This window comes from Schistocerca serialis, chromosome 7 (assembly GCF_023864345.2).
Source record: "Schistocerca serialis cubense isolate TAMUIC-IGC-003099 chromosome 7, iqSchSeri2.2, whole genome shotgun sequence".
In the NCBI taxonomy this organism is placed as follows: Eukaryota; Metazoa; Arthropoda; class Insecta; order Orthoptera; family Acrididae; genus Schistocerca; species Schistocerca serialis.
Genome location: NC_064644.1, coordinates 501,404,828 through 501,428,648, shown reverse-complemented (window position 1 = coordinate 501,428,648; position 23,821 = coordinate 501,404,828).

Genomic DNA, 23,821 nt, shown 5'->3' with positions numbered 1-23,821 from the left:
TTTTGTTCAAAATACAAGCCTGAAACTTCAGCCTTCTGGAATTCACACCAAGGTGAGCAAAGTGAATTTATTGATTTTCTGTGAGTTGAAAGTTTCTGGAACTATGAGGCAAATCCTGCTTTCTTCATACTTTTAAAATCATTTCCATTATTCCTGATGGACATTCTAGAATACTGCTGCAACTGATATACTGTTTTTTTCACTCAGTCCGCAACTCAGTGACTTATCACTTGACAGTGTGGTGATATGAAATTTTTTCTTAAATTTTCTGAGGTGTGGGCCCAACCACTTTTGTGCATGTCCATTGCATTTCAGTTTCTTTAACTCCACATACTCATATGCATTTGATTCAGCTAAACACTTACAGGCTTTAGAATCACATATAAAGAGATGCAAGTTCGCAATTAGGTAGTTGCGGATATATATGTTTCCAGGATATTCAGTAAACTACCTTTCTATGCCTTGTGAAGAACAGTGATGTTTTCGGTAAAATGAGTAGTGAAAGCTGGGGGACTGAATTCTAAATGCTGTGTGCCTTACTATAACCAATTACAGATACCTGAAAAACATATGGTATGACAGAGACTTACAATTTAATATCAAAAATTCCTTAACGTGCTCGACAGATACCTTAATGGCTAATGTCGGAAGGAACATTGCATAGTAATTCTGAACAACAGAGGCGCTGTCATATCATATTTATTCACCGACACCGGGCACGCGACTTTCAGTGAAAATGTGATTTTAGACACATGGTTGACGACATATGGAAAGTTTGGGTGTGGTTGCAGGGCGCGCTCGAATAGTCTGATAGTAAGGTAAGCGACCGCCCATCACTTATCTGGTATTGGCGTGTGTTCACCACAGCTAATTGACTAACAGATCAACAGAGAGTGCAAAACTGCCGCAATATAGGATAACACAAAGAAAGTAATCAGGCCCTGTGACTACTGATTGAACTGCAGTGGCAGTGTTGACATTAAGTGGTTCAGAATTGATCCCTTTTTAATTAAAAAGGGGTGCACATAGATGTTATATTCAGCTATTGAACACCAGATGCAAATGTTGAACATAAAATTAATTAAGAAAGTGATTTGGGATTTCTACTACTTGATTGAAAACAGATGCAGTCGATTAGTGCAAATTTATTTTAACTCACGACCTTCAACCATCACATTACATGACTCTCCTAACAGGCAGTGGGAATAAATTGCGTTTACGTGGAGTAAACTGTGATAAATCAAAATTAATTCCTATCGACTGACCCAGGCATAATGTGAAGTGCGAGAAGAATTCTACAATACACGGCCCATGAAACCCTCGTGGAAATTTTGCCGGCGTGATCCAACAAGCTAATCAGTATCCTAACACAAGCTGGAGCACGCGCAATATCACCGAATTCAGAGTGGTGAGGTGGCGTCGTTGTGCAGACATGGTGCTGCAAGGCTGCACTCGTCGATTGACTTCTAGCTATCTTGCTCAGTACATAGCTGAACGAAAACCTTCTATCTCCAAGCTCAATTGTTCTGTTTGCTAAGTCATAAACTGCAGAGATACTCACTCTCTCACAGGCAAGCTGAGTAAAGAACGCCACGTCCAAGCTGGGAACGGAAGACCTCTATGGAGACCTCTGCCATTCCGCTCTTCACCTCGGTTTCCCCTCCAGCAAAATCACTTACGCCAATTGCAGCACCAGTCGCATTAATTATGCGTCGCTTCCCAGTGACGACCAGTGCCTGCTCTGGGAAGTGAACAAATGCCTACAAAATTTCCCTTCCTCTCTACTTCTGCTATTTAGCTCCTCCCAGGCCACCCATCAAGATTGGTGTCTGCATAAAACACCAATTTTTCCGAAATTATGACTCCCAGGAGAGTACTTCAAATTCCTTGGTCCTATGTTCCCAACGGAGGCCGGCGTATTTCATTCTGTCGCTCTTCACCTGATTTGCTTCAGACTCTGCGGACTGTGAATTCAGCGTGAAGTTGTTATAGTCACGAACGCATATTTTGGCCTCTGTTGACCACTCCACATTAGCTTTGCGCGGCTTTCTCGCATGTTTCACTAAAAACGGGACGACGGACATTTGTGAACAGGCATACCGTTTTCCGTCTGCTTCCCAGTACACTAGCATGGGGTCAACCACACCCCCTCACTGTTACTCATCTTAAGGCAGCTGGAGGCCATGCCCCGTTACCGCTTTCTCAGAGTTTGAGCCACCCTAAGCTGCCTATTGTCACTTCCCTTCACGCGACGCCACCTGGCCACAGTCAGCCCTGAATACTTCCCTGGTATAAACTAGCCTTCAGTAAATCGACGTGTTTCCACAAAGTTTTCACATCACGTGAATTACTTTAAAACCATCACCCAACATTAATTATTCCAATACGTCCATACTATACCATCTACAAGATGCATTGTGCCTTGTCAGTCATTTTTGTTCAGCCCTACTGTTCGCTCAACGTGAGTTAGGTGATCTTTAATGACTTCATGTAAGTTCTTGTCATCTTACAGCGAAAACTGGGAAATCAGGGTTCGAGTCCTGACCCAGAACAAATTTCTGTTGTCATTCCATTATACAGCTGACAGTCGTCCATATTAGCAACGACGAGCACATTTCTTATATTTTATAACGACTGTAGTCTCCGCAGATGCATGTTAAGGTTTCTTCCCTTTTCAGCAGCGTGTTGAGCGCAAGAAAAGTGACGGCTTAAACGCCTCCGTGCACACTGTAACACGACTAATGTTGCCTTCATAGTCTCTACGGGAGAGATGTGTAGGGTATTGAAGAATATTTTCTAGATGCCTCACTTAATACTGGTTCCAGAAATTATACAGGGTGGTCCACTGATCATGACCAGGTCAAATATGAAATAAGCGTCAAACGAAAAAACTACAACAAGCAAAACTTGTCCAGTTTGAAGGGGGAAACGAGATGGCGCTATGGTTGGCCCACTACATGGCTCTGCCACAGGTCAAAGGGATATCAACTGTGTTTTTTAAAATAGGAACACCCATTTTTTATTACATATTCGTGTAGTACATGAAGAAATATGAATGTTTTAGTTGGACCACTTTTATCGCTTAGTGACAGCTGACGCTGTAATAGTCACGAACAAATGGCTCACAATTTTAGACGAACAGTTGGTAACAGGTAGGTTTTCAAAATCAAAATACAGACCCTAGCTACGTTTGAACATTTTATTTCGGTTGTTCCAATGTAATACATGTACCTTTGTGGACTTATCATTTCTGAGAACGCATGCTGTTACAGCTTGATTACCTGTAAATGCCACATTAATGCAATAATGCTCAAAATGATGTCCGTCAACCTCAATGCATTTGGCAATACGTGTAACAACATTCCTCTCAACAGCGAGTAGTTCGCCTTCCGTAATGTTCGCACATGCATTGACAAAGCGCTGACGCATGTTGTCAGGCATTGTCGGTGGATCACGATAGCAAATATCCTTCAACTTTCCCCACAGAAAGAAATCCGGTGACATCAGATCCGGTGAGCGTGCGGGCGATTGTATGGTGCTTCGACGACCAATCCACCTGTCATGAAATATGCTATTCAATACCGCTTCAACCGCACGCGAGCTATGTGCCGGACATCAACCATATTGGAAGTAGGTCGCCATTCTGTCATGCAGTGAAACATCTTGTAGTAACATCGGTAGAACATTACGTAGGAAATCAGCATACATTGCACCATTTAGATTACCATCGATAAAATGGGGGCCAGTTATCCCTCCTCCCATAATGCCGCACCATACATTAACCCGCCAAGATCGCTGATGTCCCACTTTTCGCAGCCATCGTGGATTTTCAGTTGCCCAATAGTGCATATTATGCCGGTTTATGTTACCGCTGTTGGTGAATGACGCTTCGTCGCTAAATAGAACGCGTGCAAAAAATCTGTCATCGTCCCGTAATTTCTCTTGTGCCCAGTGGCAGAACTGTACACGACGTTCAAAGTCGTCGCCATGCAATTCCTGGTGCACAGAAATATGGTATGGGTGCAATCGATGTTGATGTAGCATTCTCAACACCGACGTATGTGAGATTCCCGGTTCTCGAGCAATTTGTCTGCTACTGATGCGCGGATTAGCCGCGACAGCAGCTAAAACTACTTGGGCATCATCATTTCTTGTAGGTCGTGGTTGACGTTTTCAATGTGGCTGAACGCTTCCTATTTCCTTAAATAACGTAACCATCCGGCGAACGGTCTGGACACTTGGATGATGTCGTCCAGGATACTGAGCAGCATTCATAGCACACGCCCGTTGCGCAATTTGATCACAATAGCCATACATCAACACGATATCGTCCTTTTCCGCAATTGGTAAACGGTCCATTTTAACACGGGTAATGTATCTCGAAGCAAATACCGTCCGCACTGGCGGAATGTTACGTGATAGCACATACTTGTACGTTTGTGACTATTACAGCGCCATCTATCACAAAGCGAAAAAAGTCGTCCAACTAAAACATTCATATTTTTTTACGTACTACACGAATATGTAAAAAGTGGGGGTTCCTATTTAAAAAACGCAGGTGATATGCGTCTGCCTATGGCAGCGCCATCTAGCGGGCCAACCATAACGCCATCTGGTTTCCCCCTTCGAGCTAGACGAGTTTCGTTCTGTGTAGTTTTTTCGTTTGACGCTTATTTCGTAAGATATTTGGCCCGGTCACTATCAATGGACCACCCTGTATAATTGGACATCGGCAGGATAGTTGGCTTCTACCATCGAACGTCTGTTAACTCACTTTTTTTCAGCGTTGCTGTGTCTCTCACTCACGAGTCAAAGACACCTGTGACCACTCGCCCTGCTCGAATACATTCGGTATCCCCCGTCAGTCCGATTTGGCGTGAGTCCCACACACTTGAGCAGTACGCTATTGTGGCAGCAGTTTCCCTAGGTAAACATTTTCCTAAGCATCCTACCAATGAACTGATGTACGCCAGCTGATTTGCCTGCAGCAGAGACTGTGATCATATGCGTCTCATTTATTACACTCACATAATTGTATGAGTTTTCTGATTTAAAATGCGACTCATCCATATTATATTCATATAATACTACTTTTCTGCGTTATGTAACGAACATAATTTTTCACTTCTGTGCAACTGAGCCAAATTTCCGGTATTTGCACCATTCCGAAATCTTACCCGGTTCCGACCGGATATCCGTTCCGCTTTATCCAGATATTACTTCATTATAAGCAACTGCATCATCTGCCAAAACTCTGATGTTACTATTAACACTGCATGCCAGGTCCGTAATATACAACATGAATAGCAAGGATTACAATACACTTTCCTGGAGCACACCTGAAATTACTTCTATGCCTGTCGATGACTCTCCATCAAAGATAACAACCTGCGTCCGCCCTACCACAAAATCCTGAAGTCAGTCACAGATTTTGTTTGATACCTCATTCCAGTAGATACAGGGTCGGACAAATGAAAGTGGCCCGGAGAACAGAGTCCCAGGAAGCAGAGGAAAGGAAATACAGTAATAGCCCAACTACAGCAAATGTCGAAAGAGACCACCATTCATCTTTTGGCATTTTTGGACCCTGGTCAACAAGTTGTCAAAGACCCATCGAAGAAGCACTGCTGGAATTGTTGCAATCTGATCCCAAATGTTCTGCTGCAGTTTTTGAAGACCATAACGGTTGTTGCGATACACATTAGACTTCAGGGTCCTCAAAAAGAGTAATCGCACATTGACAGATCTGGTGACGCGGGTGGGCAGCTAGTGCCGCGACTAGACTGTCATAACAACTCCGTCAGGAGTGAAGATTGATTAGTGCGCTCCTAGGTTCGACCGGCTGTATAGGCAGTTGCTCCATCCTGTTGGAAGTAACTGTAGGTCTTTTCCTCCTCCGTTACCACATACTCTACTGGCCACTAAAATTGCTTCACCAAGAAGAAATGCAGATGGTAAACGGGTATTCATGGACAAATATATTATACTAGAACTGACATGTGATTACATTTTCACGCCATTTGGGTGCAGAGACCCTGAGAAATCAGTACCCAGAACAGCCACATCTGGCCGTAATAACGGCCTTGATACGCATTGAGTCAAACAGAGCTTGGATGGCGTGTGCAGGTACAGCTGCCCATGCAGCCTCAACACGATACTACATTTCATCAAGAGTAGTGACTGGCGTATTCTGACGAGCCAGTTGCTCGGCCACCATTGACCAGACGTTGTCAGTTGGTGAGAGATCTGGAGAATATGCTGGCCAGGGCAGCAGTCGAGTATTTTCTGCAACATGCGGTCGTGCAGTATCCTGCTGCAAAGGAAGGGTTTCGCAGGGATTGTAACGTCCACTGTTCAAAGTGCCGTCAATGCGAACAAGAGGTGAGCGAGATGTATAACCAGTGGCACCCCATACCATCACGCTGGGTGATACGCCAGTATGGCGATGACGAATACACACTTACAATGTGCGTAACCGCAGCCATGGTCTCCGAGCTGATAGTCCATGTTGCTGCAAACGTGGTCGAACTGTTCTTGTAGTTGGTTGTTGTCTTGCAAACGTCCCCATCTGTTGACTCAGGGATCGAGACGTGGCTGCACGATCCGTTACAGCCATGCGGATAAGATGCCTGTCATCTCGACTGCTAGTGATATGAGGCCGTTGAGATCCAGCACGGCGTTCCGTATTACCCTCAAAACCCACCGATTCCATATTCTGCTAACAGTCGGAAACGCGATGGTACGCATTTCTCCTCCTTACACGAGGCATCACAACAACGTTCCACCAGGGAACGCCGGTCAACTGCTGTTTGTGTATGAGAAATCGGTTGGAAACTTTCCTCATGTCAGCACGTTGTAGGTGTCGCCACCGGCGCCAACCTTGTGTGAATGATCTGAAAGGCTAATCATTTGCATATCTCAGCATCTTCTTCCTGTCGGTTAAATTTCGCGTCTGTAGCACGTCATCTTCGTGGTGTAGCAATTTTAATGGCCAGTAGTGTACATTCACTTCCAATCGTATCCACTTGTCCGGACCACTTTATTTGCTTCATTCTGCGCAACATTTTTCCACCACCAGTACGATAAATAGCTATCCTGCAGCTGAAGCTGTCCATGTGTCAGAGTTAGCCTAGTAGGAAAACCACTGACACCACATTGTATTCGATGCTCATTTCATATTCTTGTTAGCACAAGAATGTGCAATATTAACAGGTCACAAAAGAAGCCTTATATGAAAGCATTCCACTATTATAGCGGATATCGTCGAACGTATGCGAGTAAATTAAAATCGAAAATTTTGCTCATCTCTTTCCGTAAGTGGTGGTCGGCCCAAGCATTAACCGTAACAACCAATTATGTCCGCGCCTCGTCCTCATTTATGCTGAACGCAACAGGCAGCGAGTGAGTTTCCCGCGGAGCAGACGAATGAGGCCGTCGTCGGATGGCGCCTGTGCCAATTTTCCGGGCCGTTGGCTGCTCAGCTGGGCATGCGCAGACGCCACACTGACGTCACGTGCCGGTAATTGGGCCGGCGCCCACTAACGGCCTATTAACGAACCACTGGGACGCGCCCGGGCCATCTTACGACCAAGAATGGCTGCTCCGGTGGCGGCTAAGGGAGCCCTCGACGTCACATCCCCAGCCAGTGCATACCGATATCGCGAGCTCATTTTAGAAATTAGCTCGAGTGCATTCTGTTGTACCCACAGGTCACGTACTAAACAACGTGTTGTAGTTATCGTCCACAATATGTACTAGAGTTCCAGATAATAAGCTTGGGATGTTGTAGCTTTTGTTACTTCTCTAGCTTGCTAGGAAATATTGGAAAGCTGTTCCGCCAATCTGTATATTTTTGCTTTACCCAAACATGTTTTTGTACTTTCTGTTGTATCTTCAGAGATTTTTATTTTTCTCTGTCACATGACCCTGTTAGTTAAGTTGTGCTAAAACTTTACCACAAATGTTTTATTTATTTTATTTTCATAAAGGCTTCGACCTGAGATTTGAGGATGTTATTGTTCTATTTGCCCATAATATAGAAGAAATTCAAATGTTTCAGAATGATGTTTTCACTCTGCAGTGTAGTGTGCGCTGATACGAAACTTCCTGGCAGATTAAAACTGTATGCCGGACCGGGACTCGTACTCGGGACCTTCGCCTTTTGCAGCCAAGTGCTCTACCAACTGAGCTACCCAGGCACGAGTAAAGCACCCTCCTTATAAATTCATATCTGCCAACACCTCGTCTCCTACCTTCCAAACTTTACAGAAGCTCTCCTGCGAACGTTGCAGAACTAGCACTCCTGGAAGAAAGGATGTTGCGGAGACTTGGCTTAGCCACAGCCTGTGGCATGTTTCCAGAATGATTCGCAGAAGAGCTTCTGTGAAGTTTGGAAGGTAGGAGGCGAGGTATTGGCAGATGTGAAGCTGTGAGGACGGGCAATGAGTCGTGCCTGGGTAGCTCAGTCGGTAGAGCACTTGCCCGCGAAAGCTGAAGCTCCCGAGTTCGAGTCTCGGTCTTGCACACAGTTTTAATGTGCCAGGAAGTTTCAAATTCAAGTATTGGTTAGTGAATTTGAGTTAGTCTGGTGCGAAGTGGGTCTACAAATGAACTGTGACACAACCCAGTTCATTTTTAATGAATGGATAAAGGAGGAAAATATACTCTGACGGAAAAAGATCGCAAAATCAAAAAGTAGTTAATGAAATTTCGTGCTTATATTTGTCTAGGTAACACATCTAACTGATTAACATTTGCAAGATCAATCCTTAATGTAAGTTCCAAGCCTGTTGCACTTGGCCGGTCAACACAGGAACAGTAAAGCTGTTTATCGGTGACGCTGGAATTGTCGCCCGACAGTGTCCCATACGCGCTCAATTGGAGACAGATCTGGTAACCGAGCAGGCCAAGGCAACGTCTCGACACTTGTTAGAGCATGACGGGTTTCAACAGCTGTGGAAAACATAAACAGGAATGCTGTTCATGAATACCAGCACAACAGGTCAGATCACGACTGAGGTATAATTTTGCAATCAGGGAGCGTGGTATAATCATGAGAATATTCCTGCTGTCATACGAAATCTCATCCCAGACCGTAACTCCAGGTGCAAGTCCAGCTGTCTAGCATGCAGACGGGTTGGTTGCAGGCCCTCAACTGGTCTCCTTCCAACCAAACACGCACCTCACTGGCACTGATGGAGGAACCATCTTTCATCAGAAAACACAACAGACCCCCATCTTGCCTTACAATGTCTCGCTTGACAGCACTGAAGTAGCAAATGACGGTAGTTTGGGGTCAGTGGTATGCACGCTACAGGACGTCTGGTTCGGATCTGTTCTTGAAGTAACCGATTTGTAAAAGTTCGTTTTGTTACTGTGGTGCCAACAGCTGCTCATTCTGCTGCTGCAGGTACGGTACGATGCAGCAGAGCACACGTGGCCTTCCCCAGCCCGGACTTCTTGCGACCGTACATTCTCTTGACCACCGCTCCCGTAGCTATTTTCCTGCCAAGTCTCTCTGCAGTATCGCAGAAGGGACATCCAGCTTCTCGTAGCCCTATTACGTGACCTCGTGCAAACTCAGTGGCGTGTGTCGCTTTTAAGGCTTTCTTTATAGGGTGACCAGACGTCCGGATTAATCCGGACATGTCCTCCTTTTTAGCTCTTTGTCCGGGGTCCGGGCGGATTTTTTACAGTGTCCGGTTTTTCGCAAACTTGAGCGTAGTAAAGCTAAATTTACAATTCGTCCCATTCTATTGCTCTTTTCTTAAATACTTTAACTATTGACACAGCCTTCGTGATGAACATGCACGAAGGCGGTGTTAGTAGGTGGCACCAGGATCGTCGATGTTATCGTTGATCGACCTATAAGCGAATGTAAATATCGATTGTTAAAAATTTTCGTTTCGTATCTTCGCTTTGTATTGGCTTGGCTTCCTCTAGTGCACGTGTGATTTGTGAGTGTAATTTTTAACCGAGTGAGTTACGTAAAATATTTGGCTATGCCTAAACGAAAGTGTACATTTTATGATGTCCTTTCCTGCAAATATCCGGCTTTCAAGAAAGGGAGACCATCAGTAACAATTAACTACTAGTTTACCGGTAATTCCCGGAAGTCACTTGATTTGTCCAAAGCTGACGGGTGGTATCTTCATCTGCAGCTGACCCGTTTGATGTGTCCTTTTTTTTTCTTCTTTTGTCCTCCTTTTCGAAGCTGTTTGTCCTCCTTTTTAAACGATTGCATCTGGTCATCCTATTTCTTTATTAACATCAACTCACCAGTCCCATCTCAAAGGTAACTAATGCTCGCGGTTGTTACAGCGTCTATTTTAAGCAACCCGGATTTGCATCGTCATAGTGGCTCTAATAGCGGCACGCTTATGCGACTGCGTGAAACTGCAGTAGACATCAGCTTTCAGATGTGAAAACACACTTACCAACTTTCGCTTATGTCGCACAACTCCTTTTTGGTGTTGCAGTTTTTTCGTGCCAGTGTATGTGTTGAAAATATACAACCGCACACGGTCACTGAATAGATCTATCCAAAGGAGTTCGGCGAATAAAAATGGGATGATAAACTTACGGAAGCTATTTTTTTATTCTCAAGTACAGGGTGGCGCAAAAGTCAATGGACACTGGGCACTGATATAAACAAAAGATTGAATTTATATTTCATTACAAATAGAAACAATACTTACAATCATGTTTCTGTTGGTCAAGCATCAATTCACAAAACTGAAGACGTCGATCTGGATCATCTTTAAGTACCCCATGTCTTAAATGTGGAATGTAAACATTAAACTTCTGTTTGTGTAACGTTCTTTTCACTGACCTTCGGTATAAATCAACTTCAGTTGCTAATCGTCTGGTAGGGTTTCGAGTACTTCAGGTCACAGCTAAAGATGCCCGCAATTTATTTTCCTCAGTTGGGACAGTTGTTGGGCGGCCAAATCTTGGTGCATCCTTAACAAATCAATGTACTTCAAATCTATCTCGTATGTCGTACGCTGTTGGTCTAGGCGGTGGCTTTGAGCTTAAGTGTCTATGGCTCTGAGCACTATGGGACTCAACTGCTGTGGTCATAAGTCCCCTAGAACTTAGAACTACTTAAACCTAACTAACCTAAGGACACCACACAACACCCAGCCATCACGAGGTAGAGAAAATCCCTGACCCCGCCGGGAATCGAACCCGGGAACCCGGGCGTGGGAAGCGAGAACGCTACCGCACGACCACGAGATGCGAGCTAGCTTAAGTGTCTTCTCCATTCATTGACAACTGCAGTAGAACCACTTTTATAAAATATTTTTCACTCGAATATCCTTTCTTCTCTCGTTAACATCGTGACAAGTCCGAAAACTGAGCTGTAAATACGTCTCACAGATCGCGATTCAAACAATTCACCAGTTTGATTACTGAGTTTCTTTTGTTAGTCGTTGTATTGTATACCACTTTCACAGGGCGTAATTATCACGATTTGGTAACAACTTCTTAACAGATTAAAGCTACCTACTTTATTACGTCTTGCTATTAACTTTGTTTTCTTTTAACCAACTGTCCAATGACTTTAGGGCCACACTTTATAAGATGTCGGATGAGCCGAACAAAACAATTTGTGACGAATGCATACTAACAGTAATAACTTACGGCTGGAGGCGTAGGGGGGGGGGGGGGGGGAGAGGGTACTTGGACATTAATTGAATCCATTTTTACAAGACTCGTCGCTGTTCAAAGAGGAATTGAAACGTCAGTGCTGAGCTAAACAAGAAACACATAATGAAAGCAGTAGATACCCGACGTACAACGAAGTCTGGGACGTAAGGGGAACAGCAAATAGCTTCCAATGGCAGTTGACCCGTCACGTCGCCGGAAGAAAGGATGGTGGATAGTCGAAATAAGTACTATATTCGAGTCCCGTTCACCAAAAAAAGAATGAGGAGAATGAGTCGTGAGTGGCTCGTGTTCGTCTCATTTGACATCCTGTTTTTGCTGTACTGCCACCTCATAATGTTAATTTTAATTACTGGTGTCAACACTTTCAAGTAATTTGTGATACTCATTCTTAGGGCATAAGTTAACTCACTTAAGTTTAAAGAAATCGCCCGTGGAATGAAGGCTTCTCCAAGAGAATTGATTTGACGGTAGATTTAAAATTTGTTTTCCGCCCATCAGTATTTCGTGTTCTGGGCAAACCATCAAACATGTCGTGTTTCCCTCTTGCGTTGTGGGCGTCACTGCTCCTTTGAAAATCTAAAGCACTACTTACGTCAAACGTCATTAGAGAATATACACATTGTAAAGAACTGGTTTAAGAGCCTAATTCCTGGAATAGGTATCTTCAACATCATCGCGGGTAAACATCATATATTTTCCTGGCTACTCACCCCTGTGTAACTAGTACTTTACTTCTGAATCGACTGTTACCTCAGAAAATTGTATTATAATACATTAACAACTGGAAACATATTGAGATGTTGATTTATTTGTTTCTGAACCTATAGCTATACGAAGAGCAGAATTTGCTGAATGTTTGAGTATTTCAGTAATTGTTTTTAACATTTCAAGTTTTGATCAATACGTATTCCCAAAAATTTGTAAGATTATACCTTACTTACTGACTCCTGTTCATGTGCTACATTAATTAATGACATTATTTTGTTTGTTGCACAGAATGAAATATATAAGGTTTTTACCGCTTAGTCGTTCTGTGGAACGTGGTTAATAGTTTCATCCGGTGGTTTTTTTTTTTTTCTTTACAGGATTAATTATAACGCATATGTCGGTCTGCAAAATATGTTAAGTGGAAGATCATGGAATAGAAGCGGACACGCAATTGAATCCTGTTAGTGTCGCTTCCTGCTTTCTTTTAGAATTTTCGTTTACTACAATTCGAAACAACTGATCTGTAAAACTTTCAGTTCCATAAAACTTTAACTTGGATTTCCAGGAAAAATAACTGGAGACATTTTGTAATTTAAGGTTCATAATATTTAGTGAATAAATGTATAAATCATATTCTCAGTTGAGAAATCTTTGTTGATTCGAAAACTATGATTCCCTAAGAAAATATTTTCCATTTAAGTATGACATTACCCTCAGATACATTATTTTGGCGAAAATGAATCAGATCTGTCCACTTATCTTCTTCGTAGTAAATAGCGCTGTGCCAAAGATGAAAAATATTTATACTGTGACGTGTCGAACAGCACTGTTTATTCCGCCGCCTCCAGTGAGTCATTTCGTGTGGAGTGCCATGCTGCGGCCGCGAAAGGATAGACGGCACAGACGTGTGATTGCTGTGAGCGCCGTCGTGGGCGAGCTGGTGGCGAGGACGTAAGGCGGGCAATGTCAAGGGCAGCAAGTGGCGCCAACACCATCATGCGGAGGGCATCGCAGGCGCTGCGGTGGGAGGACAGCCTGCGGGTTGGCGAGGCGACCAAGGTGTCCGTAACCGCGGGCTAGGCCCGAAGGTACTGGAGGAGGCCGTCACTGCGCTGTGAGTGCTGTGTTGACTTGGGGGAGGAGACCGAACTGCGAGGTCATCGGTCTCAGCGGATTAGGGAAGGAATTCGGCCGTGCCCCTTCAGAGGAACCATCCTGGCATTTGCCTGAAGCGATTTAGGGAAACCACAGAAAACCTAAATCAGGATGGCCGGACGCGGAATTGAACTGTCGTCCTCCCGAATGCGAGTCCAGTGCGCTAACCACTGCGCCACCTCACTCGGTCGCACGGAGACATACGAGCGAGATCATGTCTGAGCCGAGAGTGAGGGCCCTCGGGAATTCGTCTGCTGCGGTTGTCTCGCGCCGGACGTCACTAAGCGTGCACTGTGTGTGGCCGCCGCTGTGTTGGTGCAACAGCCTGCTGGAGCAGATGGTGTCGTTTGCTGGCCAGATGGTAAGCGTTGGGCTTTCTGTATATTAAGAGGAGCATTACCTGAGTCCTTTCGCTGCGGTTGGTTGCATGCTGGTGGTTTTGTGATTGATACACTGCACTGTGTGGTATGCGAGCGATGGGTTAAATTTGTTTGCTAGCCACAAATTCTGCACGAAATCCGTGGTTGCTCTGTCAGAAGTTGTGGTTGTTTATTGATGGCACACAGGACTGGGGCTGCGTACGCTGTAAGTTAAAGCAGTTCAACTATTTATACATATTGTGTGAGTGTGATAACTGTATTGCCGGCCGGGATGGCCCAGCGGTTCTAGGCGCTTCAGTCTGGAACCGCGCGACCGCTACAGTCGCAGGTTACAATCCTTCCTCCGACATGGATGTGTGTGATGTCCTTAGGTTAGTTAGGTTTAAGTAGTTCTAAGTTCTAGGGGACTGATGACCTCAGAAGTCAAGTCCCATTGTGCTCAGAGCCATTTTCAACATTCTCATTTCGAATGTAATACATTTTAAACTTTTGTCGTCCTGTCTTCCTCAGTTGCGTGTAATATTACGGTATAGTGATAATTTTTACTTTTTGGACGCTCTGACTACAACCGAATGAAACACAGTTTCCGTGCCATACGTGTTTCGCCTTTATTCTCTGTAAGGCATCTTCAGGGGCAGCTTGCGTGGACGATTTTCTACATGTTACGTTTCTGCTCCACTTTTGGTGCCGTTCTTCTTCTTATAATTTCCACTTGGGGCTTTTTCCACTTTTCACAGCACTAGGAACTGAACAACTGTTTTCATGCAGTGTTTTGGTTTGTGTTACCGACTGTCGGATTATCCGAAACGCGTATGGCCCTAAAATTGTGTTTCATTCAGTTGTAGTCAGAAGGTCCAAAAAGTAAAAATTGTCAGTATACTGTGATACATTTTCTTGACACTGAGAAGCTCATGTCCACGAATCAGCTTGGTTTTAGAAAGCAGCGCACGTGCGAAACTCCTCCTTTTCTCACGTGATATACTGCAAACTATTGATGAAGGGCAGCAGGTAGATTCCACATTTCTAGATTTCCGGAAAGCGTTTGACACGGTGCAACATTTCAGGATGTTAATGAAGGTACAAATACATGGAATAGGTTCACAAATAAGTGAGTGACTCGAAGTAATAAAACCCAGGATGCTGTCCTCGACGCAGAGTGCTCATCGGAGACAAAATCATTGTCATCAGTGCCCCAGGCAAGTGTGATAGGACCGCTGTTGTCCTTTATGTACCTAAATGATTTAGTGGATAGGGTGAGCAGCAAAATAGCAACATGCGATTGTTTCCTGATGATGCTGAGGAGCAGGGTAAGGTATCGCAGCTGAGAGGCTGTAGGAGGATACAAGACGATTTAGAGGAAAAATCTAGTTGGTGTATCGAACGGGAGCTAGCTCTAAATGCATAAAATGTAAGCTAATGTGAATGAATAGGAAAACCTGTAATGTTCGGATACATCGTCAGTAGTGACCTGTTTCACAGAGTCACTTCTTTTAAATATCTGGCAGTAACGTTGCAAAGCAATATGAAATGGAACGAGCATATGAGGACTATGGTAGAGAAAGAGAATGGCCAACTTCGGTTTGTTGGGAAAGTTTTAAGGAAGTGTGGTTCATCTGTAAAGAAGATCGCGTACAGGACGTCAATGCGACCCATTCTTGAGTACTGGACCCATTCTTGAGTACTGGACCCATTCTTGAGTACTGCTCGAGTGCTTGGTATCTGTGCCAGGTCAGATCAAAGGAAAACATCAATTCAGAGGTGGGCTGCTAAATTTGTCACCAGTAGATTCGAACAACATGCAAGTGTTACGGAGATCCTTTGGTAACTCAAATGGGTATCTCTTGAGGGAATGAGGTCAACGTCTGCTTAAGACAGTATTACTACTACGGGCACATATTGGTTGAAAGCACCGATGATGTCTGTTAATCAGTTGAAATCGATTTTTAAAAGTGAATAAATAAAACATGATTTTGCGACTGGTTGCTGCATATTTGGTAATTTTATAGCCGCATATTCTCCGGATCTGAACATATGCGAGTCCTTTTTGGAGGGCCATATTAAAGACAAGTTGTACAGCAATAACTCCGAAATCCTTACTGAGTTAAAACAGCCATTCAGGAGGTCGTCGATGTTCCGACACTTCAGCGGGTCGTGCAAAATTTCGCTATGTATATGCGCCACATCATAGCCAATGACGGCAGGCATATCGAACTTCTCACAACCTTAATCTGAATATTTGTAGTGACGTTTATAAGTTGAATAAAATGTGTGCACTCCGTAGTTTGTAACTAATTTACGTTTCCCTTTTTTCATATAGTTCAATGTACAGTACAAGTGCACAAAGAATACGTGTAACTTACTGTAGACAAGCAAGGTCCAGCGATGGACACACTAAAAGTGGATTTGAAAATCGTCCGATAACATCGTGAGAAAAATGGGCGTGTCGTAATTATAAAAAATTTAGAATCCGACGCAATGAAACTGTTAACATTCTCTAGCGTAGAAAATGTTATAATCTGACGTGTTGCAGTATTACAACAGCATGATTTTCAAATGAAATGCTGAAGTTAATTATTTGGAATTAATCGAACTGTAAAATAGACGCAATGAACGAGGTGTTCATGTCGAGTGTAATGGTACGGCCTCTAACTAGAAACCATCGGAAACCACTAAGGGCTATACCATAACTGGGCATATCTTCGATTGCTTACAAAAGTTTACAAACAACTAGCTTGAGATACGACCTGCGGAACATCTTTAACCGTAAGCTGTCCGTAACTGGACGGCAGATAGCAAGGAAACTGGTGTTCCTTAATGTGTATTTGCTCGTTAAGCGTCTTTTCATTGGCTTTTTTTCAGATGAGTGTAAATTTATCTCTCTTCATAATTGTCCATAAATTAGTCCTTCATTTTATGAAAGATTGCAAGCTTCTTTTCGATACTGTATACCTCGCGACTACGTTGTATAATAGCAACACGCCCATATTCTGATGGCGTCATTGGGCTCGGAACACGTTTTAAATACACTTTACTTACTGTTTTATCGTTTACTATCAGCATTTTATTTGAAAAATGGGCAATCTAATTTTGAAACACGTCAGATAACTCCATGTGAACAGTTTTAATGTATCGAATTGTCCAGCTTTCATGATTACGACACACGCATTTTCTCATTGAACACTACAGTTTTTTTACATTCACTTTACTTTTACTATTTTTGTTACTTGACGTTGCTTCTCTATAGACGTTTCTTCTCTACAGCATAACGTAAGTTGTATATTATTTATGCACTTGTGTTCTACATAAATAAGCATTGTCTCCCACGTTGTATTATAAGAAAAAGACTGTCTGTATACCCTTATATTACGTATTAACATTTGGCAGTTTGAGATACACTTGATAATAGCTTAATATAAACCGGCCGTTGTGGCCGAGTGGTTCTAGGCGCTTCAGTCTGGAACCGCGTGACCGTCACGGTCGCAAGTTCGAATCCTGCCTCGGGCATGGATGTATGTGATGTCCTTAGGTTAGTTAGGTTTAAGTAGTTCTAAGTTCTAGGGGTCTGATGACTTCAGATATTACATCCCATAGTGCTCAGAGCCATTTTTGAGCGTAATATAAAGGCCGAAACCAGTTGTGTGCACTTAAATATTTTAAGTAACTGGAGTGGCTTTTCATTGCAGATGGACTTCCCTCCAGCTTTTGTCTCTACCCTTTTCAGATTTTCTAGCTTGCCTAGCACGTTCAAGCTTCTGAAATTCCACGCCCCGACTCGTAGAACGTTGTCCTTTCGTTGGTTATTCAGTCTATTTCTCATGGTCACATCCTATTTGGCAGTCCCCTCCTGGAGATCCGAATGGGTCACTATTCCAGAATCTTTTGCCAATGGAGAGACGATCTTCACATTTTTTCAATAACAGGTCACAAGTCAGTGAAGTGAAATGGAAAGAAGGCAAGGATTTCTGGTCAGATGAGTATAGGGTAACATCAACAGCAGCAGAAAATAGTATAACGGGATAGGATTCGTTATGAATAGGAAGGTACGGCAGAGAGTATGTTACTGTGAACAGTGCAGTGATAGTGTAGTTCTTATCAGAATCGACAGCAAACCAACATCAACAACGATAGTTCAGGTATACATGCCGACGTCGCCAGCTGAAGAAGAAGAGATAGTAAAAATATATGATATTCAGAGGGTAATACAGTACTTAAAGGGGGATGAATATCTGCTAGCGATGGGGGACTGGAATGCAATTGTAAGGGAACGAATAGAAGTAAATATTACAGGGGAATATGGACTTGGGACAAGGAATGAGAGAGGAGAAAGACTAATCTGTATTAAATTTCAACTAATAATAGCGAATACACTATTCAAAATTTACAAGAGGAGGAAGTACACTAGGAAAAGACCGGGTGATAAGGAAAGATTTCAGTTAGATTACATCATGGTCAGACAGAGATTCCGAAATCACTTACTGGATTGTAAGGCGTACGCAGGAACTGATATAGTCTAAGATCATAATTTAGTAGTGATGAAGAGTAGGCTGAAGCTTAAGAGATTAGTCAGGAAGAATCAGTACTAAAGGAAGTGGGATAGGAAGTACTAAGGGATGACGAGATACGCTTGGAGTTCTTTGAGGCTATAGATACAGCAATAATGAATAGCTCAGCAGCCAGTACAGTTGAAGAGGGATGGACATGGGCAATCATAGAAGTTGGGAAGAAAAACATAGGTACAAAGAAGGAAACTGCGAAGAACGCATGGGTAACAGATAGCTCGAGGAAAGAAGGAAGTACAAAAGTGTTCAGGGAAATTCAGGAATACATAAATACTAGTCACTGAAGAAATGAAATGAGTGGGAAGTGCAGGGAAGCTAAGACGAAATGGTTGCATGAAAAATGTGAAGAAATCGGAAAAGGAATGATTATCGGAAGGACTGACTCATCATATATGAAAGTCAAACTAACTTTGGTGAAATTAACAGCGAGGGTGTTAACATTAATAGTGCAACGGGAATTCCACTGCCAAATGCAGAGGAGAGAGAGGATAGGTGGAAAGAGTACACTGAAGACCTCTATGAGGGGGAAGGTCTGACTGATGTGATAAAGGAAAAAACAAGAGTCGAATTAGAAGAGATAGGGGATCCAGTATTAGAATCAGAATTTAACAGAGCTTTGGAAAAGAGCAAATAAGGCAGAAGTGATAGGTAATATTCGATCAGAATTTCTAAGATAATATGGGAAATCGGCAACGAAACGATTATTCACGTTGGTGTGTAGAATTTATGAGTCTTGCGACATACCATCTGACTTTCGGAAAAATATCATCCACACAATTCCGAAGACTGCAAGAGCTGACAAGTTAAAAATTATCACGTAATCAGCTTAACAACTAATACATTCAAACTGTTGACAAGAGTAATGTACAGAAGAATGGGAAAGCAAACTGAGGAGGTGTTAGATGACGATCCGTTTGGCTTTAGGAAAGGTAAAGACGCCACAGAGACAATTCTGACGTTGCGGTTGATAACAGAGGCAAGACTAAACAGAAGTCGAGACTCGTTCACAGGATTTGTCGACCTGGAAGAAGTGTTCGACAGTTTAAAATGATGCCAGATGTTCTGAGAAAATAGGGTAAGCTACAGAGGGAGACGGGTAATATACAATATGTACAAGAGACAAGAGGAAATAATAGGAGTGAATGACCGAGAACGAAGTGCCCGAATGAAAAAGGGTGTAACACAGGGATGTAGACAGTCGGCCGTACTGTTCAGTCGGTACATCGAAGAAGCAATTATGGAAATAAAAGAAAGGTTCAGGAGTGGAACTAAAATTTGAGGTGAAAGGATTTCCTCATACGATTGGGTGATGACATTATTATCCTCAGTGAAAGTGAAGAAGAATTGCAGGATCTGCTGAATGGAATGAGTAGTCTAATGACTACAGAATACTGACAGAGTAATCCGAAGAAAGACGAAGCTAATGACAAGTAGCGGAAATGAGAAAAGCGAGAAAGGTAACATCTGAATTGATGGTCGCGAAGTAAATGAAGTTATTTAATTCTGCTACCTAGGCAGCAAAATAACAAATGATGGGCCCAGCAAGGAGGACATAAAAAGCAGGCTAGCATTGGCAAAAAGGGCATTCCTGGCCAAGAGAAGTCTACTAGTATCAAAAATAGGTCTTAATTTGAGGAAGAAATTTCTGAGAATGTACGTTTGGAGCACAGCATTGTATAGTAGTGAATCATGGACTGTGGGAAACCGGAACAGAAGCGAATTGAAGCATTTGAGATGTGGTCTACAAACGAATGTTGAAAATTTGGTGGACTGTAAGTTAAGGATTGAGGAGATTCTACGCAGAATCGGAGAGCAAAGGAATATGTGGGAAATACTGACAAGGAGAAGGGGCAGGATGATAGGAAATCTGTTAAAATATTATGGAATGACTTTCATAGTTTCAGAGGGACCTGTAAAGGGCAACAAGTGTAGAGGAAGACAGAGATTGAAACATATCCAGAAAGTAACCGAGGACATAGATTGCAAGTGCTACTCTGAGTTGAAGAGGTTTGCACAGGTGAAGAATTCGTCGCGGACGGTATCAAACAATTCAGAAGGCCGTTAACTCAAAAACAGTTAAAGAAAAAAAAAAGAAAGAGCTCTATAGTTCCTAAGCATGAACCTGTTACGTATTTCCCGATTTAGTACATTCATAACAAAATATAACATAGCTTTAGTAAAGTCATTTGCAGAAATATTAATGACATCATGAAGTTACAGAACTGACAAGAATTAATTATATGCATCTTAAGTTAAAGAAGTTACCTGATACAGATGTTATAATACCGACTATCGGCACTAATGTTACATTTCATACTTTCCGTTCTTTTTTTCGTGTGTTCGCTGATTCTGCGGAAAACCTCATTTCTCATCAGACCGCTTAACTTTCAGAAAATACCAACACGTTTCAAACGTTTAGAATCCCTTTTTTCTTGTTTTTCCACTGTCCATGATAAGCCATTACACAATGCTGTACACAAGACGTAATTCTCAGAAATCTCTGCCTCGAATCTCCTCTTTAATCCGATCACTTCATTCTTGGTCTGCCATTGTTATGGTTCCCTCTTGGTTATTTTAGATGTCGTGGGATACCTGACTTTCCGTACATTCCTTAGTTTATTATCCTTACCAGCTCCTTGTATGCGTCAGCAGTTAGGCTGATTTTAGGATGGTGCTGGCACTTGTCTACCCTTGCTATCTTCGGGATTTTGTAGATGATATTTTTCCGGATGTTTACGTCCTCTCACAGACACTACATACATACTCTCATAGGTGTATGGTTGACACGTCCACCAGTGTTTTTATAAATAAATTTTATACTGTAGCACAAAAGAAACTGATATGGACATGCGTGTTCAAATACAGAGATATGTAAAATGGCAGAATAAGGCGATACGGTCGGCAACGCCTTTACAACACAAGCGTCTGGCGCAGTTGTTAGATCGGTTACTACTGCTGCAATGGCAGGTTATCATATTTTAAGCGAATTTGAAAGTCGTTTTACAGTTGGGGCACCAGCGACGGGACACAACTTCTCCGAGGTAGCGCTGAAGTGGGGATTTTCCTGTACGACCATTTCACAAGTGTACCGTGAAAATCAGGTGCCCGGTAAAACATCAAATCTCTGACATCGCTGCTGCCGGAAAAGGACCCTGCAACAGTGGGACCATTAACGACTGTAGAAAAACGTTCAACGTGCCAGAAGAGCAACTCTTACGCAAATTGCTGCAGATTTCAATGCTGGGCCATCAACAAGTGTCAGCGTGCGAAGCATTCAACGAAACATCATCGATATCGGCTTTCGGAGGCGAAGGTCCACTCGTGTACCCTTGATGACTGCACGTCACAAAGCTTTGCGCCTTGCCTAGGCCCATCGAGACCGATACTGGACTGTTGATGACCGGAAACATGTTGCCTGATCGGACGAGTCTCGTTTCAGGTTGTATCGAGGGGATGGACATGTATAGGTATGGAAACAACCTTATGAATATGCAGGGGACTATTAAAGCTGATGGAGGCTCTGAGCCGTGGCGGGACTGGCGCCACGGATATCTTTGGTTTAGGCACTATCGATTCCCTCTGGCAGAAGTTTGTCTTTGGAGCCTGGGCCGGCTGAGGATATAGCGGACAGTACCGAGTGGAAGGGGGAGAACAAGGTTGGGCACGGCACGCGGAAGTGCGCGTATTAGCGAGACGTTGGAGAGACGACAGCGAGCGCGGTGTGCCTGAGTACGGGCGGCAGTTAGCGCTTGATCGTACTGGGTTCAGTGACAGCGGGCCGGCACTGTGGCTCCTTGGCAACCTCGTGAAGCTATGCATGTGCTCGTTTCCGTGAAGGAACACGCTGTTACTATCGGACTAAGCAACGTCTGGTGTCTTCACCACATCTATCCAGCAGCTGGCATCAAGTTAAGTAATTCCAGTCCTACCAACGATTAGTGAAATACACTCCTGGAAATTGAAATAAGAACACCGTGAATTCATTGTCCCAGGAAGGGGAAACTTTATTGACACATTCCTGGGGTCAGATACATCACATGATCACACTGACAGAACCACAGGCACATAGACACAGGCAACAGAGCATGCACAATGTCGGCACTAGTACAGTGTATATCCACCTTTCGCAGCAATGCAGGCTGCTATTCTCCCATGGAGACGATCGTAGAGATGCTGGATGTAGTCCTGTGGAACGGCTTGCCATGCCATTTCCACCTGGCGCCTCAGTTGGACCAGCGTTCGTGCTGGACGTGCAGACCGCGTGAGACGACGCTTCATCCAGTCCCAAACATGCTCAATGGGGGACAGATCCGGAGATCTTGCTGGCCAGGGTAGTTGACTTACACCTTCTAGAGCACGTTGGGTGGCACGGGATACATGCGGACGTGCATTGTCCTGTTGGAACAGCAAGTTCCCTTGCCGGTCTAGGAATGGTAGAACGATGGGTTCGATGACGGTTTGGATGTACCGTGCACTATTCAGTGTCCCCTCGACGATCACCAGTGGTGTACGGCCAGTGTAGGAGATCGCTCCCCACACCATGATGCCGGGTGTTGGCCCTGTGTGCCTCGGTCGTATGCAGTCCTGATTGTGGCGCTCACCTGCACGGCGCCAAACACGCATACGACCATCATTGGCACCAAGGCAGAAGCGACTCTCATCGCTGAAGACGACACGTCTCCATTCGTCCCTCCATTCACGCCTGTCGCGACACCACTGGAGGCGGGCTGAACGATGTTGGGGCGTGAGCGGAAGACGGCCTAACGGTGTGCGGGACCGTAGCCCAGCTTCATGGAGACGGTTGCGAATGGTCCTCGCCGATACCCCAGGAGCAACAGTGTCCCTAATTTGCTGGGAAGTGGCGGTGCGGTCCCCTACGGCACTGCGTAGGATCCTACGGTCTTGGCGTGCATCCGTGCGTCGCTGCGGTCCGGTCCCAGGTCGACGGGCACGTGCACCTTCCGCCGACCACTGGCGACAACATCGATGTACTGTGGAGACCTCACGCCCCACGTGTTGAGCAATCCGGCGGTACGTCCACCCGGCCTCCCGAATGCCCACTATACGCCCTCGCTCAAAGTCCGTCAACTGCACATACGGTTCACGTCCACGCTGTCGCGGCATGCTACCAGTATTAAAGACTGCGATGGAGCTCCGTATGCCACGGCAAACTGGCTGACACTGACGGCGGCGGTGCACAAATGCTGCGCAGCTAGCGCCATTCGTCGGCCAACACCGCGGTTCCTGGTGTGTCCGCTGTGCCGTGCGTGTGATCATTGCTTGTACAGCCCTCTCGCAGTGTCCGGAGCAAGTATGGTGGGTCTGACACACCGGTGTCAATGTGTT